Source organism: Phoca vitulina, unplaced genomic scaffold (genome assembly GCF_004348235.1).
Source record: "Phoca vitulina isolate PV1807 unplaced genomic scaffold, GSC_HSeal_1.0 scaffold5, whole genome shotgun sequence".
Classification (NCBI taxonomy): domain Eukaryota; kingdom Metazoa; phylum Chordata; class Mammalia; order Carnivora; family Phocidae; genus Phoca; species Phoca vitulina.
In genome coordinates, this window is record NW_022589708.1 from 38,172,075 (window position 1) to 38,190,528 (window position 18,454).

Genomic DNA, 18,454 nt, shown 5'->3' on the forward strand with positions numbered 1-18,454 from the left:
ACTTGCTAGCTATGTGACTAACACATTCACTAAACCATTCTGAATCTTTCTAAATTCTCACGGTGATGGCAGTGAAGCTTCTCTCAAGGGGACATGATAAGTAAGCAAAAATAATACTCAGACATATCTAACAACCTCTCAGAATGACTTAAGATACTTTGGCATATATGGGTTTAAAAATGAAGTAGCTTGGCGGTGGTTTTAATTATTTTTGTATGTGAGTATGTGTGGGGTGGTATTAGTATGTACAATAGAAATTATGTAAGAAAAATGTTTTATATTATACATACTTTATACTCTTACTTTCAGAACTAAGATTAGCTTTATCAGAAATTCCTTGGAAACTGCAATTATATTTAGAAAGGAAAACCAGTTGACTACGGGAAGCAAGAAACTATAGAGAATATGATTTCCTTCCAGTATTTCAAAGAGTTCAATAAGTCTCACAAATGAATATAAGGTTCTGGTCTTTTGTGATCTCCTATATCAATGTTGAACACATAATCACAAAATTTATGAAAGTTGGATGTAAAATCTTTTGATTAGATTGCACTAGACAATCATACATAAGCCTATAACTATTGTGATATAGAGGAATATTTACCAAAAAAAAAAAAAGTTAGTATTTCCACACAGAGTACTTTTTATAGAAAAAACATAGGTCACTCTACATTAATAAATACAAAAAATAAATCAAATGTTTCCTTTGTGATTCCAAAGCCAAAAGCAAACTGTTTTCTCTTTTATTGACATACATATATTACTTATAGTACTTGTATTAGTTTATCCAAGTTAAAGGAATAACAGACACATGTAGCATTCATACAAAAGGCCAACGCCATTAGAGTTATACATAAATTCTCATTTCTATCTTTACACATTTTAAATTATCACACTAAAATTTTATGTAAGTACAGGCATGTTCTCTTTTAATTTACATTTAAAGATCTCTCTATAGCATGCCTAAGGCATGTTCAAAGAAGAATAGGAGAAAATAAAATGGAAATAAAGAAAATGGAATTCTCAAAAGGAGAGAATATTAATGTGATTTTCTTTCTTTCTTTCTTTCTTTCTTTCTTTCTTTCTTTCTTTCTTTCTTTTTTTTTTAGATTATTGGCTTTGAGGTGTTGTTATGGAGCAATATTAATTCAGTTTGAAAAGAAAAAGTACCCAGAGGGAATCTGGAGGGAATCCTAAACACTTCCTTACCTGGAGTAGTCCCAATTTTATCTGAACATAAAATTCCCTGCTCTAGTATTATTCCTGGCTACATTGTATTACCTAAAACAGATCGTGCACACATCATTAAAATGAGGTCAAAATTTTATTAACTGTGTTTAAATTTTAGACATGGTTTACGGTGACTGTCCATAGATACTCTAAAGCCAATGTTTGGTTTCATGAATGCTCTTTTTTATTAAAATATTTAAACAACTTTGGGAGAAGCTCCCAGAACTTAACCTATCACAGTAATTATAGATTTAATTTATTTTATTATGTTTTTATTTATTTTCCATTGAGGTCTATATTATATGTAACTCAAATGATTAAAAAAATTAAGATTTGTATCCTAAAGGAAAGTGATTTACATATGCAAATATTCTATTTGTATTTAAAATCCCATGTTCAAAATATAAAGTACATTAAAATATTGTTAAAAAAACCTTAAGGTAATAGTAAGTGAATTGATATTTAGTTCATATTTTTAGGTACATCATAAAAATATTGATTAGTTCACACATAATCTGGAGAAAAATTCCATAAACTATGGTGACATTTATAAGAATATTAATTCATGAATTAATTAATATTAGAATATCAATCAATAGATGGATACATCTATGGGTAGATAGATAGCACTTTCCACAAAAAACTCTAGAAAAAAAATAAGTAATCTTCATTTTTAAATTAGTTATACTTGCAAGTACAGACTAGTTTTAACACATAATCAACCATTTTGTTCAGAATCATCCACATTTTTTAAAACTTAAGTTGTAGGCTTGTATGAAGCACACAGTATTTTAATGATTTATAAATTCTTAATGTTTATCTTCCTCTAAGTGTTTGGGAAAATGAATAGATAATTTTATCTAATAAATGTTTTGATTTATAAAATAAATTTAAAGGTTAACAAGATATATTTTATAGCAATATACAAAAGAAGATAATAGTACAAATTACCAACTTGAAACTAAAAATAATTTCTCTAAGTGCTAAATCATAAATATCAAGTAGATCAAGTGTAAAATTTCAGAAATTTTCACCTGTGTTCCTTTTTCTCACATCTGAAGTATTTTCATATTTTCCAATTTCAATTTCTGGTTTCTCTTATTTTTTAAGTTTTTGGCACATAGAATGCTTTTTCTAGTTTTAATGAAATAAGCAGATAATTTTCTTCCTAAGAAAAATAATGCTATCAGTCTATTGTTAAAATATTGAAAACTCAAAGATGTATACCCTTTCTTACTGTTTGTGACACAATTATAACAAAAAACCTCAGTGTTATACATATTAAAATCTACTCATTCTCTCTGTAAATAAGGAGACCAAACTCTGCTCACTGTCTCCATTTTGCATGATGTTCTCTTCTCCTTAAACATAATCACATTGTGAACTTCATATACTATAATCTATGAGCTAAACTATAGGGATAATCACCAACAACATAAATATTAGTGGAAATCGGGAAAAATAAATTAATATACATATATGTAATTTGGAGAGAAACAAAAAAATATGAGAAGCTACTTCAATCTTCATTTTGTTAGCATTCCCACAAGGCTGATTTGGTATTTATAGCTACCTTTCTCAACTATTTATTTGGGTCCTTTTACCCTTGGGAGGACCCAAGTAGCTGGAGTTTTTTCCCTTCTGTTTCCACAGTATCTGAAATCTTAGTGGACTTGCCTGTATGGGTTTTCCATAATCTTCCTTTTACATTGTCCAATTAATATGGCAGCACTAGAAAGGACTCAGTTCCCTGGAACTGCTCATAACCTCCTTGACACATTATATAATAGAAATTCTAATACCTACTCATATTGTTTTCAATCACTGTGACCAACAAGTTATTATTTCTCCAGTGGAATAAGGAATTCTATCCAAAGTGTTGGTGGCTGCCTCAATTTTCATTTCCATAAAATTTATTTTTTAATTAGGTCCCCAGCTAGAGGCATTCCTCCCTGGGGTTCTAAGTCCTGAAAATCAACAGATTCCTGGGTGAAGATGACCAAGACAAAATTTTGTAATTGAGCCAATTTTTCTTTGATTCCCTTAGCAAGATACTTCGACTATGGGAAGAAACAGAAGTATATGTGGGTTGCTGGGTCAAAGCACAATTCTGTATTCTATAAGAAAGCACCTAAAAGTTTAAGGTTTTATGCCCCCAGCTCGCTCTTAACTGAATCTTCAAAAGGCTACCCACAATCAGTAAGTCAAATTGTTTCTGAGTAATACGGAACATGATAAAATCAGTGAATCCAGTATGTGTTAGTGTATATTGGATTACTTTGCTGCAGAATTAGACACAGTATTATGTGGAATACCAAGAAGATGAATGCAGTAGAAAGTAAGTCAAAGAATGATGTGAAAGAACATGGCTTATTGAGAAGATAAATCTATTTCTAGAATTTGTATCTCTTGTGCTGAGGAAAAACCATTGCCTTCCATCTGTGATTTGTGGCAAATTTACACCCTATAGAATACAATCTACCAGAAACAAAGGATAGTCCACTGCTATTAACCAGTTGGGTACTAAAGTTTGGGCCATAGTCTTGCTATGAAAAATTTCTGTTGTTGCAACTATGCATCATCCCTATCCCATGGTTCATCAGCCACTTGGTTCATCAGTCTGTTGAGTTAGCACAAGTGTGACTGAGGAAAGAGACTGACTGCAGTCTACTGGTGGTCAGAATGTCCAACTGATTACTGAAAACCTTCTCTTTAGTGGATGTACTGTGGTAGCAATACATATTATCAAATTCTGTGTTTATCCTGAGAAGCCCATTCACGTAACTCTGGTTAGCTGTCCTCATTACAATCTTTCAGTCTGCTTCTGCCAAGTCTCTGACCACATAGTGAGTAAATTTCTGTATAAAGTAATTGTGTCTTTACATAGATATTTTTATCTACAATATTAGTGTATTTACTGACTTTAGACAGTTTGCACTTAAAGATTTGAAATTTCATTATCCACCTTATTTTATTTCTGTCAGCTTTATTTTCTTTTAACTTAATTTTCTCATTAACTTTTCATGGTTTACTTAATAAAATTCAAAACAATTACTTTAAGTTTATTCAAATTGTAACAGTCATTATATAAACCCTTCATGATTATTGATACAGGAAATTTTACCCAATTTATAATTATATACTCTCTCTTCCTTTTAGCATTTTTTTTTTTTTTTAATATTGCTGATCCATGTGGAATTTTTCCTTACTACCTTAAGAGCTGATGAATAAATAATAGTTTTGGTGCGCTTGTACCTCTTGTTTATTTAAACAACATTTAAATTCTCTGTAAGTTCAGGTCTTCAGATATCTGAAAGGGAGTGAGGGAGCTTGACCACATGCTTTATCTCTGGGTACTTTCTGCATCAATAAACAGTTTCCAGTTAGAGTCATGAGAAATATGGTGTCCCCTTGAGCAATACCACACAAATTTCAACTTGTTCTATGGTTTAGGGATGAGCAGGTCACTTAGATAAATTAACTACTAGTAGACATCTGGCTATATATTTGGTTAGCACATTCATATTTTTTTCATGTATCTTTAACGTGATTTTTTTACTCTTTTAAACCACACTTGAAAAGAGCACTTGGGAGATTACAGATCATGTTTTCTACCATCAGTATTCAAATTTACATTATGTCACTTTTGGTCATGGAGCATTGTTTCTTATCAATCAGCTGAGTCTTTGGAACTATGATGAAATCTAATAGAGAAAACAACGTAGAAAGATTTTGAAAAACCATTTCTCCAGATTCATTACAAAAACCATTTCTCAATTCATTACCTATTATAGCTGCCATTTCCCATTTTTTCCCATGAAAACAATCCTCATTTGTCTAAATTGGAAGACATTAGTTTTATGCTTTACGTTTTTTCTTTTCTTTTATTCTTGTCTTACTTTCCATGATAATGTATTATTCTCTTAAAAAATAGAGTAATGTTTGGAGACAAATGTTTGCTTTCAACTTAATTGAAATTTATTTCTGGGAGATAACCCTCAAAACATTTTGTGGTAAAATTAGAGCTTGTAGAAAATTTAAATCTAATGTACTTTTGATGACATTTTAAAAATGAGGTGTTTAATGATTTGTGTTTTTTAAAAAAAAAAAACTTTATTTGGAGACAGTTTTGATGAATCACCACAATTAAATATTTCAAATACCTGTATTGACTATTTTGCTTTATAAATAAAATTTCATTTTTGTGTGGAGAATTGCTATTTCTCAAAATCGAACAAATAAAATTAATTGAAAATAAATTATTCAGCAGGGGAGCAAAACAGCCATTTTATTAAAATTAACAAAACTTTGCTTAAGAATATATTTTTGAGTATTTCTAGAATGATAGTAAGAATTATTTTTAGTCCCTCAAAAATAAAAATTAAACAAGTTTATTAATTTAGATCCCTTTGACTGATTCCTAGTTCCATCACTATATCATTCTGTAATTTTAATCTTTAAAAACCCTGCATTTCATATAACTGTTGTTCAGTTTTTTTAAATAATAGTTTCAGATTGATAATTCAAGAGTTAATAGGAAAATATTCCCAATAGTATTTTTGTAGAAGCTAATGAATATGTGTAAATGCTTTTTTAGAATTAAATAGTATTTTTTCTTGTAAATATATTCTACATAAAATACAGTGGGAGAGCCTTAGAATTAAAGACTAAAATTTATAGTTCCTTTGATTAAGTATAAACTGGGGAAGTATCCAATACTTGAAACTGATTTTTCTATAATGAAATTATAATTCATTTAAGGCATTTGGTGGATTTTGAATCATTAGAACATACAATTTCTAACTATTTCAAACTTCTAATATTCACCTATATTATATAAGTTCTCAGGAAATTAAAGCAAGACACTTCAAGTGTTATATGGGGCAGTTTATCAGATTCACTGAATTACTGGAGCCTAGGGAGAAGGGAGGCTCCAGTAACCTAAAATATATTTAGAATTCTCTTACAGAAGCTTTTACTTCATTAATTTACATTTTACACAAGAAATTTTCCAGTTTCATTGGTATGCCCTAAGAAAATGAATTCCAAATGGTAAAAAAAAAAAAAAAAGTTTAAGTAAAATAATGTAACTGTTTTATGTGTAGTAAATAAAATTTAAAACTCAATTCATAGTATTTCCAAATAATACAAATCTACTCAGTACAAATATTTTCATCTTCGTACATGTATTCATAAGGGGTAAATTCCACTTGAATTGAACTTTACATTCAATTAAAAAAATTAAGTGGCTTCAATATGTCAAACCAAGACAAGGTAAATTTCAGCACACTGTTTTATCTTTAGATATTTCCATGTACTTCCTCATGTATTATACCCTACTGATGATACAAAGATAAGTAAGATATCATTTAATCAAATTAAAGTCACAGTAAAGTCGGTTATGGGAGGAATAATCAAATCATTTTGTGGTAGCATTCAAGCACTGTCAAAGAAGTTTAAGATGCACTTACTCATTCAAGGAGTCAAAGAATAGGAAGATCAGAGATGTTTGGAAGTAACTAGTCAGGGTTTCTTGAGAAGGTTAACAGGTGGAATAAAACTTGGAAGTACAGACAAGATGCTAACAGAGAAGAGGAGCCATTAACACAGAAGGAATATTAGAAGGGAAAGCATAGTGCCAGTGGGTATTGGATGAGTCCAAGTATACATAGGAAATATCACATGACACTTGCACAATACAAATTTAAGACACTTGTTATATGTCCTTGGAGATGAGTTTAAGTTTACTTGTATATGCAAATAGGGAAGCTATGTACAAACACTACCTCAGGAAGATTATATTGGCATCTATGTCTAAGATGAATGAACATAATGGGAATTACTTTTCGGCAGTTTTCAGTAAACTGGAGATAATTAGGACCTGAGATGATTTGTTGGTAGTGGCCCTAGAAATAACGGAGCCAATGAGACTTAAACGAGGCAAACTATACATAATTGGGCAATTAGTTGTAGAATGAGAGAAAAAAAGAATAAAACTGGTTAATCCAGCACAAGTGACTCTAGGTTGTATTTTTATGATCACCAAACTTAATTTCCAATGACATTTACTCCCTGTGTGTTAGAGTTCTCTAGAAAAGAGAAACAATAATATATGTATGATAATAATATCTAATATATTAATATTAATAATATTGAATATATTACACAGTAATTATATATAATAGTATAATGTATCTTTAGATTATGTATATAAAATGCTATCTGCAGGCTGGAGACCCAGGAAAGCTGATGGTTTGGTTCTGAAAATCCCAGTGCTAATGGTGTAAGTCCCAGTCTCAAGGGCAGGAGAAGACTGATGGCTCAGCTCACGCAATCAGAGAGAGAGCAAATTCTCTCTCTCTTTTTTTTTAAATTTTATTTTATTATATTATGTTAATCACCATACATTACATCATTGGTTTTTGATGTAGTGTTCCATGATTCATTGTTTGCGTATAACACCCAGTGCTCCATGAAATAAGTGCCCTCCTTAATACCCATCACCAGGCTAACCCATCCCCCCACCCCTGGCCCCCTAAAACCCTCAGTTTGTTTCTCAGAGTCCATAATCTCTCATGGTTCGTCTCCCCCTCCGATTTCCCACCTCTTCATTGTTCCCTTCCTACTATCTTTTTTTTTTTTAACATATAATGTATTATTTGTTTCAGAGGTACAGGTCTGTGATTCATCAGTCTTACACAATTCACAGTGCTCACCATAGCACATACCCTCCCCAATGTCTATCACCCAGCTACCCTATCCCTCCCACCCCCCACCACTCCAGCAACCCTCAGTTTGTTTCCTGAGATTAAGAATTCCTCATATCAGTGAGATCATATGATACATGTCTTTCTCTGATTGACTTATTTCGCTTAGCATAATACCCTCTAGTTCCATCCACGTCGTTGCAAATGGCAAGATTTCGTGTTTTTTTTTTTTTTGATGGCTGCATATTCCATTGTATATATATATATATCCATTGTATGTATGTATATATATATATATATATACATATACCACATCTTCTTTATCCATTCATCTGTCGATGGACATCTTGGCTCTTTCCACAGTTTGACTATTGTGGACATTGCTGCTATCAACATCGGGGTGCACGAACCCCTTCGGATCACTATGTTTGTGTCTTTGGGGTAAATACCCAGTAGTGCAATTGCTGGGTCATAGGGTAGCTCTATTTTCAACTTTTTGAGGAACCTCCATACTGTTTTCCAGAGTGGCTGCAACCAGCTTGCATTCCCACCAACAGTGTAGGAGGGTTCCCCTTTCTCTGCATCCTCGCCAACATCTGTCATTTCCTGACTTGTTAATTTTAGCCATCTGACTGGTGTGAGGTGGTATCTCATTGAGGTTTTGATTTGGATTTCCCTGATGCCGAGTGATGTTGAGCACTTTTTCATGTGTCTGTTGGCCATTTGGATGTCTTCTTTGGAAAAATGTCTGTTCATATCTTCTGCCCATTTCTTGATTGGATTATTTGTTCTTTGGGTATTGAGTTTGATATTCAGGACCTCAACAGATTAACTGATGCCCACCCACATTGAGGAGAGCAGTCTGTTTTACTCAATATACCAATTCAAATGCTAATCTCACCCAGAAACACCCTCACAGATACACCCAGAAACAATGTTTAATCAAATATCTAGGCATCAGTCAGGTTGACACATAAAATTAGCCATCATAAAGTAGACTAGAAATATATTGCCTAATTTTCAAATATTTCTAGGTCTATTTTGAAATTGTTTTTTTAGTTCCACTGTGATCGGGGATCTTACTCTATATAATTTAAGTCCCTTAGTAATTTGTTGAAATGTTAGTCTATGACTCAGTGTTCAGTCAATTTTGGTAACTTTTAGATGCACTTGAAAATAATGTGTTCTTCAGTTGTTGGATGCGTTATTCTATATGTGTAAATTAGGGTTAAGTTTTAGGCCATGTTGGTCGAATCTTCTGTCTATAATAATTTTAGGTTTATTTATTCTATCAGATCCTCAGAGAAGTACTGAAAATATCTCACAATGGTTGTGGGATTGTCTATTCACACTTTTAGAAATGGCTATTTTTACCTGATATATTTTAAAAGTGTGAAATTAGCTGCATGTAAATTTAGATTTATTTATTTTCCTGGGCATACCTTTTGATCATTTTGAAGCATCCCCCTTTATTTCAAATAATGCTTCCTTAAAGTTTACTTTTACTATTATTAATATAGCTATCTCAGCTTTGTTGTTGTTGTTGTTGTTTGCAGAGTATGTCTTTTTCCATCTTTTCACTTTTGATATTTTTGGATAGTTACATTTAAGATATGTCTCTTATAAGCAAATTATTTATAAATTGTCCCATCCCAACAGTCTTATTCTTGAAGCTTCTTTATAAGACCAGAGGTATTATCTTTCTTCTTCATGACATACCCTATGTATGCAACATACTTTGCATATAAGAAATTCTAATAAATGTAATTGAATTAATATCTAAATATAAATCATGAACTCCCATTCCAGTTATCTTAGCATCAGTTATCACTTCATCAGTTTTTTCTTTCTTCTTTTTCTTTCCGGGCGGCAATCAGTTCTCCTTATCTGTCCCTATGCTGCTTAAAGGCAACTATTTTGTCAAATAATTCTTTATCCCAGATAATATTGAGCTCATTATCTATCTATCCACTGATGCATACATATGTATATATGTATATATACATATATTGGAATATGTACACATCTCCTTTCCTATTTTACATGCCTATCTAGTTCCAGAATTAATACCAGACTCGTGTAGTGGAGTTTAGGTTCATATATTCATAAAATCTACTTACTAGTGGCACTACATAGTATGCTTTTATAATATACACTACTTATTAGTTACAGAATAAGTTAATGTGAAATTATGTCCTCATGTATCACAAGCCAAGTACTGAATTTTTCTGTTTAAATTTCCTAGATAAGTAAAATAGAGTAGTATATTCTTTCGGGTGATCTATTAATATAAAGTGAAATTTCAAGAAACCTCGTGAAAGCCTATCAAAAAAATACAAAAATAGTATATCAAAATTTTTCTGAAAGGTTGTAAAGTAGTTCATTATGGACTCAATATTATACTTGAGTTTTTAAGGAGTAATTGCAATAGCTTATATTTAAGACTATGATAGATGAATTTAAATATAAAAATATTTTAATTAATTAAATTTAATAAAACTATCTTATTTGAAAGTTTACTTTCCTATTTAAAAAGATAGTGATACTTGTGTGTAACTTAGAAATATCCAGTATGGAATTTGGATATGAATGCAGATACGACATGCACATGCATCATTTATATTTTGATTACATTCTAAGTGCCGACAAGGTGCTGTGTTCATGAATAATTCAAACCATCTAAAAGAATGGGCTTTTTACATTCCATTCCAGAGTTTTGTTTTTCAGACAGGATGTCTTAACAATGTAAAACATGTATCACTGATGGAATGTGATTAGAAATACACTGTGATCTGACAGTTAACAATTATTCCCTTATGTATGATTCTTACAGGCTATATAAATGATATAAAAATTTGTACAGTAGTTCAAAGTATAAGTCACAGACACTTAGAAAGCAGGCAATATGTGTAATTTCTTTTGTATGTAAGATAGAAGAAAATTGAAGTATAGGAGCATAGCATTTTAGTAATTATTTTGGCATCAGTGAGTATTTGGGAGATTGGAAGAGAGAAAGACAGACAACTAATCAAAAAATACCTATGGTTGACCACAGCTAAGGGTGACTAAGACTTGGACTTCCTGAGATCTTTAAAATGCATTTTAGAATAATCCCACTTGGGGACACAGAGGAAATATTTACCTGTTGCTTTTATTCTCTTAGTGGTTAAGGACAGTCCTACACAATGAAGCCCCTAATGTTTAAGATTAAGCATACGTATTGGTGTTAAGTGGATTCCCACAGGCATTCCACATAGAAAGATAAAAGAAGTGAGAATTTCTGGAGCTGGAAGTAATAGGCAATAAAAGGCTCAGGCTGAGACACTATGCATTTTATCTGCAAAGCTTCTCAGAAGGCTACTTCAAAATAGATGCCTCAGCAGTGCTAGGAGCAAGTAAAAGCCCTAAGGGTTTACATTGTAACAAAAGGTGTCCAATGCAGTTACTTATTTGTACCAATCAACTATATTAAGGCCAATCAGCCACAGAGCCTCTTCAAGGTGGTAACCCAATCTCTTAAAGGAAATAATACAAGTCAATTAATAGAAAAAGAAACCAAATATTGTTCTTCAGCAATAGCAGATGTCTCCCAGGTAATGATTAATATTTGTCTTCTTTTTTCACCACCCATACGAAATTTCCCTCATTCTTGGACTTTGTTTTGGCTGGTCAAGGTTGTTTACCAATGTGGGTAGACCCAGATCTCCTTTCCCAAAAGTTATGAGCCTATATCTGCCTTGCCATTATCCTTCTGTGATTATTTCAGTTGTCCATTTGCAATTGCTACATGGTAGGAAAGAACCAAGAGAAATCCCAATAATTTCCCCAGTTTTCAGATGTATTCTTATCTTCCCCCACCATGTAGCTTATGGCTCCTTATGGTAACTGGCCATTATCCCCCTCAATATAATAACTGTTATTCTATTTGTTTGTTTAATGGTTGACTGGAAAAGGAGGAGTCCCAAGTGGCCAAGTAGTAGTCATAATTTCAGTTTCTGTGGAACCCTCACCATGTCCTCTGGAAGAAGTATTTTGCCAATGGGAGCAAGGACCTCTAATCCAATGGAGTGTAAAGTAATGGGGGGGCAGAAACAAATTTTCCAAGTTAATTTTTTAAAGTTATAGTAAGAGGAACGAATACACCTTTCATATCCCAGTTCCCAGATTCTTGTATTCTAGCTATTAGAATGTTGTCAGTATTTATCAGGAATCTATCAATCTATAGATTGATATTCCAAGCTAGTGCCTCAGCTGAACCTTTAACAGGCTATTTCACTCTTCTATTAGGCCAGTTCTTTCAGATATGTGGGATCCATTATAGGACCAGTGGAAACCATGATCATATACTCATAGTCACATCTTCCATGCTGTAAAATGAATCTCTTAATCTGAATCATCGTTATATGAATGACCATCCCAATTGATTAGACATTTGTAAGTGTTTGGATGGGAGACACATCAAGGTCAGGAAAGGCAAACTTACATCTGGAGATAAAACCAGTTCTATATTAAGGACAAATCACTGATTCGTGAGGGTGAAAAATATTTCTCCAAGGTAATCTACCACCAAGTGACTGACTTAACTCATCAAAGATAGTACATACTAAGTACATGGCATCAGTCTCAGTTATTGGCAATCTGCAATAAATTCTGTGGTATCAATATCTAAAACAGCCTTGATAAAAGGTAACCCATGCTCTTGAGCCCATGTATGGCCATCACCACTGCCACCATGGCCAATCCATTTATATGCCTGTTGTGCCAGCATTGAGGTTGATGAAAGCAAACCTGCCTGACTTCTACAGAATGTGTAATCCTGACCCCTTAGTTCAGAGTTCCTCTTCTAGAGGTCATTGACCTCTAGAGAAAAAGAGAAAAATTAAACCCACTTTCTCCTCACTCTCTTACCATCCACATGTCTTCTTCTCATTCCATTTTCTAATTTTGTTCCTTCTATGTCACTGACAATGTACCAAGCCAACTGTCATGACTTCCGGGGGAGGGGGATGGGCATGTCAGTGGAGTTGGCACTCTGTGATGCAGCTCCTTAAGGCAGTCTGGACATTCACAGGGGCCGGGCTCTGCAGCTTCCTCCTCCTGGTGATTTCCTGAAGTTCCTGAGAGAAGAGAAGAGGAAGATGGCTGTGGAGTAGAAAGCCCCTAGGATTGTCTCATCCCATGAACACAACTAGATAACTATCAAATCATCCTAATATACCAGAAGTCAATCTGAAAACTGATAGAACAAACTCCACAACTAAAGAAAGAGAGGCCACATCGAAGAAGGTAGGAAGTGTGGAGACATGTGGAAGAGAGAGAGCTGTGGTTTTGAAGGATGAGAGAGAGAAGAGCACATAGGGGAACACACAAGGAGGATGTTTCCCCAAAGCCACTGGATTAGAAAATGAGAGGGGCTGAATTTTATAAATTCTCACAGCCACGGGGCTTAAAGCCTGGAGTTTTAAGGTCAGCAAGCTTGCCTGGGATAGATCCCAGAGGGCACTGTACTGCTCCTAGAGAGAAGATAAGCAAACAACCCAGGGGGCAGAAGGCATGTAAACAGTAATCTGAAAAATGCCTGGGGCATACAGTGGGGGAAGTTATTTGCTCTTCTCAGAGTGTTTCCCTGAGAGGCATCTCAGTGAATCCTGCCTCTCAGGGAACATTTGAGCTGGCCAGTGCCATTTCCCTCCTCCACCCCTCAGCATAAACATAGAACTACCTGTGGGAAGGAGCACAGGGCCACAATGGCTGCTTAACTTGCTTACACCAAGTCCCAACGCCCTGTGCTCTGGCAGGATTGCCCTTCCCAGTCAAGCTTACCTCAGTCCCAGCACAGAGGTCTCCTTCTCCAAAAGACCAGCACAAACCCCTGATCACACCACATGTCCCAACCAGAGAGATCTGCAGGGCCTCAGTTCTGGTGGAAATGGTGTCCAGTCTCATTTCACAAGCAGACCAGAGCACACCTAGTTAAAACTCACCACATTCAAGCTAAGGACCAAACACTGCCCATAGCAGGCAAGGAGAGCCTCTGTAGATGACAGGCCTGACAGATAGAGTAGTGAAAACACAACAGCAGACTGCATACAGCACACAGTGGAGAAACTCCGTGAAGCACCAGGCCCTGGGCACTTACATAACCTCTTCTTTGTAAGGCCATTACTCTCAGCAGCAGGAGACATAACTGGCTTTTCTAACACACAGGAAAAGGTGGAGACTTAGACAAAATGCCAAGATGGAGGAATTTATCCCATATGAAAAAACAAGGCCATGCCAGAGATCTAAGTGACACAGATGTAAGTAACATATCTGATGGAGAATTTAAAGCAACAATCCTAAGGATACTTATGAAAAGAATAGAGGACATCAATGAGACACCACAGAGATAAAAGTGTTAAAAAAGAATCAATCAGAGATGAAGAATGCAATAAATGAGATTGGAAACAGGCTTTATGCAATGAACAGCAGGCTGGGAAAAGCAGAGGAATAAACTAGTGACCTAGTAGACAAAATAATGGAAAATAATAAAGCTGAACAAAAGAGAGAGAGAAGAACTGTGCAGCATGAGAATAGACTTAGGGAACTCAGTGACTCTATCAAGTGTAATAACATTCATATTATAGGAGTCCCAGAAGAAGAAAAGAAAGAAAAGAGGGTAGAAAATTTACTTCAAGAAATAATAGCTGAAAACTTCATTAATCTGGGAAAGGAAACAGACATCTAGACCTAGGAGGCAGAGAACTCTGATGAAATTCAACAAAAGCAAGCCAACATCAAGACATATTGTAATTAAATTTGCAAAATGTAGTGATAAAGTATCTTAAAAGCATCAAGACAAAAGAAGTCCATAACTTACAAAGGAAGACCTTAGGTGGGCTAGAGATTTATCAACAGAAATTTAGCAATCCAGAAGAGAGTGGCATGATATATTCAATGTGCTGAATGGGAAAAATATGCAGCCAAGAATACTTTATCCAGCAAGGCTATCATTCAGAATTGGAGAGATAAAGAGTTTCCTAGACAAACAAAAATTAAAGGAATTCATGACCACTAAGCCAGCCCTGCAAGAAATACTAAAGGGGAGTCTTTGAGTGCAAAGGAGAGACCAAAAATGACATAGACAAGAGAGGATCAGAAAAATCTCTAGAAACAATGACAAAACAAGTAATAAAATGGCACTCAATACATATCTATCAATAATTACTTCAAATGTAAATGGACTAAATGCTCCAATCAACAGACATAGGATGTCAGAATTGATTAAAAAACAAGACCCATCTATATGCTACTAACAAGAGACTCATTTTAGACCTAAAGACACCTGCAGATTGAAAGTGAGGGGATAGAGAAACATTTATCATACAAATGGATGTCAAAAGAAAACCAGAGTAGCAATACTTATATTGGACAAACTGGACTTTAAAACAAAAACTGTAACAAGAGACAAGAGCACTGTATCATAATAAAGAGGACAAAACAAGAAGACGATAAAGCAATTGTACATATTTATGCACCAACATGGGAGCACCCAATTATATAAAACTATTAATAATAAACATAATGGAGGCACCTGGGTGGCTCACTTGGTTATGGGTCCAAATCTTGATTTCAGCTCAGGTCATGATCTCAGGGTTGTGAGATCGATTCCCATGTTGGGCCCCATGCTGGGCATGGAGCCTGCTTAAGATTCCCTATCTGCCCCTCTCCTCCTCCCCCTCTCTAAAAAAATTAAATATCAAACATAATGGAACTAATTGATAATAATACAGTAATAGTAAGGTACTTTAACACCCCACTTACATCAATGGACAGATCATCTAAACAAAATCAACAAGGAAACAACAGCTTTGAATGACATACTGGACCAGATGGACTTAACAGATATATTCAGAACATTCCATCCTAAAACAGCAGAATACACATTCTTTTCAAGTGTACATGGGACATTCTCCATAATAGATCACATATTAAGTCACAAATCAAGCCTCAGCAAATACAAAAAGATTGAATTCATACCATGCACCTTTTCTGACCACCACACTATGAAAATAAAAGTCAACAATAAGAAAAAAATTGGAAAGGCCACAAATACATGGAAATTAAACAATGTGCTACTAAATAATGAATGAGTCAACTAGGAAATCAAAGAAGAAATTTTAAAAAATACATGGGAACAAATTAAAATGAAAACACAATAGTCCAAAACCTTTAGGATACAGCAAAAGTGGTCCTAAGAGGGAAGTATATAACAACATAGGCACCTACCTCAAGAAGCAAGAAAAGTCTCAAAGAAACAACCTATCCTTACACCTAATGGAGCTAGAAAAAGAACAACAAATGAAGCCTAAAGCTAACAGAAAGAGGGAAATAATAAAGATTAGAGCAGAAATATAAAACTAAAAAAACAATAGAACAGATCGATGAAACCAGGAGCTGGTTCTTTGAAAAAAGTAATAAAATCAATAACCTCCAGCCAAACTTATCAAAAAGAAAAGGACCCAAATAAATGAAATCACAAATGAGAGAGGAGAAATAAAAACCACACCACAGAAATATAATTGTAAGAGAATATTATGAAAAACTATGTGCCAGCAAATTGGACAACCTAAAAGAAATGTATAAATTCCTAGAAACATATAAACTACCAAAACTGAAAGAGAAAGAAATAAAAAACTTGAACAGACTGATAACCAGCAACGAAATTGACTCAGTAATCAAAAACTCCCCAAAACCCGAAGTCCAGAGACAGATGTCTTCACAGGCAAATTTTACCAAACATTTAGAAAAGAGTTAATACCTATTCTTCTCAAGCTATTCCAAAAAATAGAAAAGGAAGGAAAACTTCAAAATTCATTCTATAAGGCCAGCATTACCCTGATACCAAAACCAGATAAACACTCCACTACAAAAGAGCACTACAGGCCAATATTCCTGATGAAACTGGATGCAAAAATTCTCAATAAATACTAGCAAACTCAATCAAAAAAGACATTAAAAAATCATTCTCCACAATCAAGTGGGATTTATTCCTGGGCTACAATAGTGGTTCAATATCACAAATTAATCAACAGGATACACCACATTAATAAAAGAAAGGATAAGAACCATGTGATCATTTCAATAGATGCAGAAAAAGCATTTGACAAAGTACAACATCTATTCATGATAGAAAACCTCAACAAACTAGGTTTAGATGGAACATACTTCAACATAATAAAGGCTATATATGAAAAACCCACAACTAATATCATCCTCAATGGCGAAAAACTGAGAGCTTTTCCTCTACAGTCAGAAACAATACAGGGATGTCCACTCTCACCACTGTTATTTAACATAGTACGGGAAGTCCTGGCCACAGCAATCATACAACACAAAAAAATAAAGGGCATCCAAATCAGCAAGGAAGAAGTCCAACTTTCATTTTCACAGACAGCATGATGCTCTATGTAGAAAACCTGAAAGACTCTACCAAAAAAACTGCTAGAACGGCTAACACAAATTCAGTCAAGTCACAGGATACAGAATCAATGTACAAAATCCTGTTGCATTTCTATACACCAATAATGAAACAACAGAAAGAGAAACTAAGGAATTAACCCCATTTTGAATTGCACCAAAAAGAATAAAATACCTAGGAATAACCTGACAAAAGAGGTGAAAGACCTACTCTGAAAACTATAAAACACTGTTGAAAGAAATTGAAGATGACACAAAGAAATGGAAGAACATTCCATGTTCATAGATTAGAAGAACAAATATCATGAAAAAGCAAATCTACATATTTAATGCAGTCGCTATCAAAATACCAACAGCATTTTTCACAGAGGTAGAACAATCCTAAAATATATATGGAACCACAAAAGACCCCAAATAGCCAAAGCAATCCTGTAAAAGAAAAACAAAGCTGGAGGCATCACAGTTCTGGACTTCAAATTATATTACAAAATTATAGTGACAAAAACATATGGTACTGGCACAAAAACAGACACATAGATCAATAGAACAGAATAGAAAACCCAGAAATGAACTCACATCTATAAGGTCAATTAATCTTCAACAAAACAGGGAAGAATATCCAATGGGAAAAACAGTCTCTTCCACAAATGGTGTTGGGAAACTTGACAGGAACATGCAAAAGAATGAAACCGAACCACTTTCTTACACCAAACACAAAAGTAAATCCAAAATGCATTAAAGACCTAAATGTGAGACCTGAAACCATAAAAATCCTAGAGAACACAGGTAGTAGCCTGTTTGACATTGACCATAGCAACTTCTTTCTAGATGTGTCTCCAGAGGCAAGGGAAACAAAAGAAAAAATAACTATGGGGAGTTCATCAAGATAAAAAGCTTCTGCACAGCTAAAGAAACAGTCAACAAAACTAAAAAGCAACCTACAGAATGGGAGAAGATATTTGCAAATGACATATCTGATATAGGGTTAGTATCCAAAAGATATAAAGAACTTATAAAACTCAACACCCCAAAACAAATACTCCAGTTAAAAAATGGGC